This window comes from Phyllostomus discolor, chromosome 2, assembly GCF_004126475.2.
Source record: "Phyllostomus discolor isolate MPI-MPIP mPhyDis1 chromosome 2, mPhyDis1.pri.v3, whole genome shotgun sequence".
Lineage (NCBI taxonomy): Eukaryota > Metazoa > Chordata > Mammalia > Chiroptera > Phyllostomidae > Phyllostomus > Phyllostomus discolor.
This window is the reverse complement of record NC_040904.2, coordinates 74548968-74556632: the sequence shown is the minus strand read 5'-3', so window position 1 is coordinate 74556632 and position 7665 is coordinate 74548968. Positions and strand designations below refer to the sequence as shown.

The window sequence follows — 7665 nt, the reverse complement described above, 5'->3', positions numbered from 1 at the left end:
TTTGGTAATTACCATACTGTTGTCTATGAGATTTTTTTTTTTGCTTAATCCCTTTATCGTTTTCACCTAGCTGCTCCCTCACCCAGTGCCCATTCCTAGAGAGTGGAGAGGAAGTGGCATCGTAGCTGAGATAACAACTGGGCATTGTCCAAGAAAATAAGAAGCAAGAGTGTTTCTGCTGAAGGGAATGGCAAAGTGCTCAGGACAAGAAAGAACATGACTTAACAGAAATTGAAAGAAGAGCCACATTATTGAACTGTATTAAGTAACAGAAGCATTGTCAGATAAAGACAAGTTCATATCCTCTAAACCTGAATGTCTTTCCCCAAAGTTTATCTTCCACATTGGTATGTTTGTAATGCTTCCTGATAGCTCAACCTCTAAATGAATTCACTAGTTAGTGAATTCAGTACCCACGTATATATATCTCATCTTCCCAACACAGCTACTATTATTTATCCAAGCATTCTCACTCATTTTCTCTACCTCTCCTTTGATCCTGGATGCTGTCCATCACTTAGGAAGCAAAATCCTTCACCAAATTTGGGGCAGACCCAGAGCAGAACACAGAAGAAGCCTTGTAATGCCTGTCCCTCACCCAAGACATCCTATTGCCTTATTGTTCTCTCAATCTTTTATCCTACATAAATTCTAACTCTAGGTGACTCACTGTCTCTCTACCTACAGCAAAATGATGTCATTCCTAATAGCAAAGATAATTAATATATTTATTAGAAATAATTGTTTCCTAGAGGCCAGGAATCAATACGGAAAAATAAACACATGCAGAGATTCTGGTGTTGCTGAAAATATGTAAGAAACTATGTAATGTAAGCTTACTCTTCAAAACTCTCTTCCCACAAAAATCCTAGGATTTCACCAAACTGCTTCTTTGGCAACATTGTGGAATGCCTCCTATCTCTAGATCTTTGCTCACTCCTCATAAGTAAACCTTACCAGGAATCTGTTCTTATCTTTGTTCTCACCCCCTGCTTTTTCTTTCAAATTGACTAGACAATCTGATTTTGTCCCACCTCTACTAAATCTTTCCATTCGCTGATTAGCAAACTACCCATTTCCTCATCCTTCTCTCACAACATTCTCTCTACAAACTGGCCCTAAGTAAAACCTGGCTGTTTGCCGAGGATGTAACTTCACATTCTCAAATGAAAACTAGTCTTTCTCTAGACACCTCTCCTGTCAGGGTGAGGGTGACATTAGCACACTCCTCTATTTGTGCTAAGACAGAGAGATCCAAATTCCCCCACCTTCTTATAGGTAAGAACTTTGCCACCTTTTAACTGACTTGACCTCAAGTCAGGCAACTTCAAATATCAGCTTTTTTGCACATTGCTCCCAGATTTCCTCCCTCCAAATTCTGCAACCATTTTGGATTATTTGCTGCCCAAGAAGTCAATAGATTTAACATTCTAGTCTCTGACTTTTTTCACTCGCTCAAAGCTACTGGCTTTCACCACGTTCTCCTATGTATTCATTCCTCCTGTGAGCCACTTCTTTCTTCGTATAGCTTGGATCCCATGGTTCACAAACTCAACTATTCTTTTTAATGTCTACAACTTCTTTCACCTGCTATCTTTCTGTCAAATCTGCCTGGACCTTACCCAGCTTGCTGGATAGAGATGGAAAATATATTTTTAAGGTTTTATTTATTTATTTCTAGAGACAGGGGAAGGAAGGGAGAAAGAGAAGGAGAGAAACATCAATGTGTGGTTGCCTCTCATGTGCCCTCTACTGGGGACCTAGCTCACAACCCAGGTGTGTGCCCCGATTGGGAATCAAACCAGCAACTCTTTGGTTGGCAGGTCAGCACTCAATCCACTGAACCACACCAGCCAGGGGTGGAAAAGAATTTTACAGGTGTTCAGATCAGGGCCCTTCTAGCTGCGCAATATCCAAACTCAATAATGGCTGACTATTCTATGATCTTTCTCCAATCCTCATGCTTCATCTTCCCATGTGATTATTTTAAATTCCACTGTTTTCTCTGAAACTCCATCCACTTCTCTATTTCAGCATGTAACTTTGCTTTCTGCTTTGAATTAAAGTTAAAGCTATCAAAAAGAACTGACAAACTTACAATCTTAATTGCCTCTCTCTGCCAGTTTCTCTGTTGTTCCCATTGCAATGGCATCTCCATGGCTCACTCTCCCTTCCCCCACAAGCTCCCTGATCTTGCCTTATCACCTATTCTTTCTCTGGTATCACTGCTTAAACATTAAAATCCTTCCTTTTAGTCCTGTTTCCCACTAGCCTCCCACCCTCTCTTCCACCCCATTTTTAGCAGAAGGTATTAAATACTCTATCCTTGCAATTGCATTGGCAATTCTTAACATTAATTATTGCTAAATCACAGCAACCTTCTTCTTACCTGCAACACTCCAAATTCCTTACAACTATTGTCTCAAAATTCACTTGATTTTCTTGTCCCACAATCAAGAGAAACTTCTTTAGGCTTTACTCTACTTCTCTCCAGGAGGCACTTGACTATTCTTATCACAGTCATTGTCTCTGACTTCTCTGACAAGATACTGTCCTCAATGCTTTATTTTTATTTTCCTTTTAAGTAATAGATTACCTTTTCAAAATCTTTTCTTCACTCACTACTCCTTGGATATCAATTAAATATCTATAGATCAACATTCAATAAACACATATAATTGTTCACATTTTTATCTATTTAATTCTTAACTTTATTATTTCTTTATTCTTTAATTTGTCATGCTTATTTCTAGTAGCTGGTATTTAACATTTATGATTATATATTCTCAGTCATACTTTATTGCACTTTAAGGCCATGTGTTTCCCTCAGAGTGCCCCTACTGATGGAGTCCACAGGCTGTGAAAACCAGTATACTGATTGACATTTTTTGGAGTATATATTCTTTATTTTCAATCTCATTTTATTTTTAGCTCAAGGATTTATTAAAAGGATTTTTTTAAGTTTCCCAACCTTATGGAAAGGGAAACTATTTTTATTTTTGTGTCTAAAATCTTATTTAATTTTAAATGTGTTCTCTTATTTTCTTATTTCCCTAGTAATTTCTTTTCAAGTTCATTTGTATTGCAACTACTTGATCACATGATTTTCCTGCATTCTCTGTTTGGGAAGTTTGATCCTTCGCATGCTTCTATCTGTAGACTTGCCCTGAGCAATATACCAATAGCTATAGCTCCAATAATATTTTCAGATGAATGAATCTTAATATGGCCAACTTTGGTGACTGAAAAAAATTCTAGACAGGTTGACAGCATAACACTTTAGTTTTTATAGCAGTTTATTCAAGCATTCAAATATTGAAATATATCATTACTTTTAATCCTTATTTTGATGGTACACTTTTAAAAGACAACCTAGTAATTTCCTTAAATATGTAAGATACACCACCCTAAATAAAATGACCAAGTTAATATTTACATTGAAACTATAAACTATTGTTAATGAGAACAATTTGGCTATGACATGGCTATAACATTTTGAAATAGTATTATACTTACTTCTAGTCACATAAATGGAGAGTCTGATATTTTCATCTGCTGCAAATAACCAATGGATCCAATAGAATTTTTTCTAGCTATTTTCCTACACTTTTGGCCTGAACTACAAAATGAAAAATTGAAGTAATTGTAAAACTGTGCCACACAGCACAGGCATGAAAAGAACAAACTTAACATATAAACTAAGAGATAGCTCATTTTTCTCAAAATGTTGTCCAGGGAAATCTCACATCATCTGGGATAATTTTTTTAAAAAATACAGACTTCTCCATGCCAATCTAGACTGATATAATATAAATATCTGAGGGTGGAGCCCAAAACTCTACATGTTATAAACTCCACAGCTGTTCATTCCTATGCATTCTTAATTTGAGAATAAATGTTTTAAGTACTGTACTTGTTTACAATGTTTTAAGAATATGCACTGTTCAAGTCCTTAATTGCTTTACAAAGAGCTCTTTCTATGTTGTGAGAAGAAAATACAAATATTTATTGTAACCACGATAAAAGCCAAACTCATGAGAAGGTGCTGGTGAGAAGGGAAAGTGGTTTTATTCATGTGCTGGCCACTAGGGAAGATGGAGGACTCTCATCCCAAAGTCCATCTTCCCCACCCAGTACCAGCTTTTATAAAGAGGGAGAAGAAAGACAGAACAAAAAGATCAAATGAAGGGGTTGATTGTTCTCTGCTGAGGAGACTACATGCAAGCCAACACAGTCTGTTCAGGTAATTGATTAAAGGTCAGCAAATCTGGAGCTGGAACATCTGAGTCAAAATTTATCTCCTCTGAAGTCAGCTTCTACAACTCTCAAGCAAATAGGCTGCTTTCTGCAGTCACACATCAGCCAGACTCGGCATCCACAGGAAAAATGTCCAAAGAGTGGTGTGTAGAGCCCTGGTGGTGTGGCTCAGTAGACTGAGCTCTGGCCTGCCAACCAAAGGGTCACTGGTTTGATTCCCAGTCAGGGCACAAGCCTGGGTTAAGGCCAATAGAGGTCATGCCAGAGGCAACCACACACTGATGTTTCTCTCCCTTTCTTAGTCCTTCCCTTCCCCACTGTGTAAAAATAAATAAACAAAAAAATCTTGAAAAAAGAGAATGGTGTGTTGAGTTACATTATAAGTAAAATTAGATTTCTATTAATTTAAGGAATGGGAACAAGATTCTATATAAAATGGAATATTATAGGAAAAGCCTGGCATCAAAAGTGAATTAATTCTTAAGGCTCAAGTTTATCTCAGTGTTATAGAGCAGTGCTTCCCAAATTATATGTGCATGAAAATAAACTGGAAATTAGTAGTCTACAGATCTAAAAGTAGTAAAGCGGAGACTAGATTTCACATATCTAGCAAGCTCTCAGGTGAGGCCACATTTTGAGTAACAGACAATAGCTGGCTCTGATGATTTAAAAAATCACCTTTCCTATTATTGGCTTTTAATTTAAACATATTTTAAAATTCTCCCCCCTCCATAAAATCAACAAAATGGAATCTTTGATTGAAGTGAATAACACAGATTAGCTGTTTTTAAAGTTCTTCTTGATTTTGAAAATATTTTTACAGCATCATCTTCAACCGAAAAAAAATGTCTTTTCTCATGAAGTTTTCATGCAAATAAAAACTCAGCAATTAATAACAGATAATATTATTAGCAGCAGATACTTCAGTAATGCAAACACAGAACACAGAATTGTTTTAGATCATTTTGCCTGCAAGAAATAATACTTTCTAATGGTGTAATTAGAGAAAATGCATAAAAAAAAATTATAAACTTCTTAGTATTCAAATAAAGACTAAAACATTTGAAAAATAATGAATCCTAAAAAATTATCTCAATACCTAATAAATATTACCTTTTCAGTATAAAAATGTAAGGTAAAAACATAAATACTGAGCAGTTTGGGAAGATGAATTTTATCCTGTGGATGAAAAAGGGGCCACACACTAAAGCTGACAAGCTCAGAGGAAATCTGCACAGTGGGTTGACAAACTCAGGGACTTAAAGTCACCATGTAGGATGGTCTGAAATTAAATCTTTTCAGTTAAAAACAAGTCTTGATGGGTAGTCAAGTCTTAAACTGATATCTCAGTTAAGGTTAATCTTTACTTTAACTGAGCCTGTCTATCGTCTTTTTCCATCTACAACCTACAATAGCCTTTGGAGAGTCAGAGTAATCGTCTTTCTCCGGACCCCTCAGGGCACAACTCCACTAAAGCAGGGACCACAGACCCCCTCCTTGTTATCATGTTCCCTGCTACCATCTCTACCTGCTGTAAATATTCACTGTTAACTATCATGTACCCATTGATATATAAAAGAAGTATGTGTCTATTCATTTTACTTTTTATACAAGCTCAGAGGTTTTCTTGATTTGCCTTCCCCGGTCTCCCTAATCTACCACCAGTGAATTTCATGTAACCCCCTTATATCTTCTCCTTTGATTTTGATATGTAAAATAAGGTGCAAATCTGAGCAACTGGCTCAGATAAAGTCATAAAAATTTTTACAGGTTTGAATGTTTCTTAAATCAGCAATCCTAAATGAATAAAAGACAGTAACAAATGGGAGTATTCACATTTGAGGACAGTTTAGGTTATCTGTGAAAGCTGAAATCCATGAGCTTCCAAATTCAGTAGCCGGGACTTGGTTTTGAGTAACCAAGGGGATTGGCTATTATTCAGACTAGTGACACTTTTAAAAGGTAAAGACCTAGAAAACCCAGTAATGCTGACTCATAAGCATACATTTGTTTCAGCTTTCTAAGGGAATTAGGCATGCAACTCCCATTAACAGAAGACAGGAGTCCTGTATCTAATTTCCCTCTCAACAGGCTATAAACAAACACCATAATTTAGAGGGTTTGCAGTTTTAAGTAAGCTACATTGTAATCAAGCATTGCATATGATGAAACGGAAATGATGGGAAAAAATGTCTTATCCTTAATTTTAAATGCCAGGTTTCACAAAGCTTCTCAAGCACAAATTAAAATAAAGAATAGTTGCACTGCTAAGTAGCCTTTATTCTTAAACGTGAGTTCCAGCTCCAGTGCCCTGATCTATTATAAACAGTGAGTTCAGCTTCTTGAAATGCGACTTTGAAAGTCTGTTTGTCAGAATTATACAATTTTGTCAGCAAAACAACTCAATCTGACTTTACTGCAGAGAGTGGAATGTGATGATTAAAAGGACAATTATAATGCTTCTCCTTGACAGGGAAAAGCCACACGTATGTAAATACAAATTATTCACTTATAGTGCCGTTGCATATTTTAATTGACATCTCAGAATGAATTTTTATAGAGTTGCATCATGATAAAGGAAATTTTTTCTTCCTTTTTGACATAGAGGACCATCACTACAGATGTATAGGAGTCTATGGAAGATAGTGCTAAGGAAAAAAAGCTAATATCACTTTACACAATTATATGGTCCATGAAACAATAAAATTAAAAAATGCCACTGAAAAAAATAATTTATGGCGCTGGTTCCCTTAAGGACCTTATTTAAAAATAAATAAAGATACCTGGCAGGGGAGATACCATAATTGTGAAGGTGGTTTTCCCAGGCTAAGGCTTATCCATTGCTCTCCAGATGTGCTGACCCCTGCAATTTCCCCAAAGGTGGGAAATTCGACTGTATAATTTATGGTAGTGGGGTATGGCATTTGCACTTGCCCCTAGTTAAAAAAAGCAAAACAAAAGAAAAGAAAAACAAAACAAAAAAAAAAAACTAAAGAAACAAACTAAAGATAACTCATTCATGTGAAGAATATGGTGTGTCTGGGAACTGGAGCACAGTGCTAATTGAGGAACAAAGTGACATAACTTACATTTGTAACTCCAGTCAAATGTTTTTCAGAGCACAAAAGAAATCCCAACATAAAATTAAAAGATGACAAAGGATGCTGAAGAAGGTCATGCTATAATCTGTCACCTACTGAGATTTTGCCAAATTCAGAAGTCTTTTCTCAATCATCTTCAACAGTCCCTCATATCTTTTTTTAACAATGCCATTGTGTATGCTGTTATAGTTGTCCCAGTTTTCCCCCTTTCACCTCCCTCTGCCCAGCCTGCCCCCCACTTCCATAGTCAATGCCCACACTGTTCTTCATGTTCTCCATTTCCATAAGTTCTTCATACATGTCTTTT

At 36.3% G+C, this 7665-nt stretch overlaps 1 non-coding gene across 1 annotated transcript; it reads left to right on the top strand.

Moving 5' to 3' along the window:
• The first annotated feature begins 7032 nt into the window (after positions 1-7032).
• Positions 7033-7196, top strand: LOC114491270. Its single transcript, XR_003684065.1, has one exon. It is a non-coding gene; the product is annotated as a U1 spliceosomal RNA (small nuclear RNA).
• Positions 7197-7665: the final 469 nt, after the last annotated feature.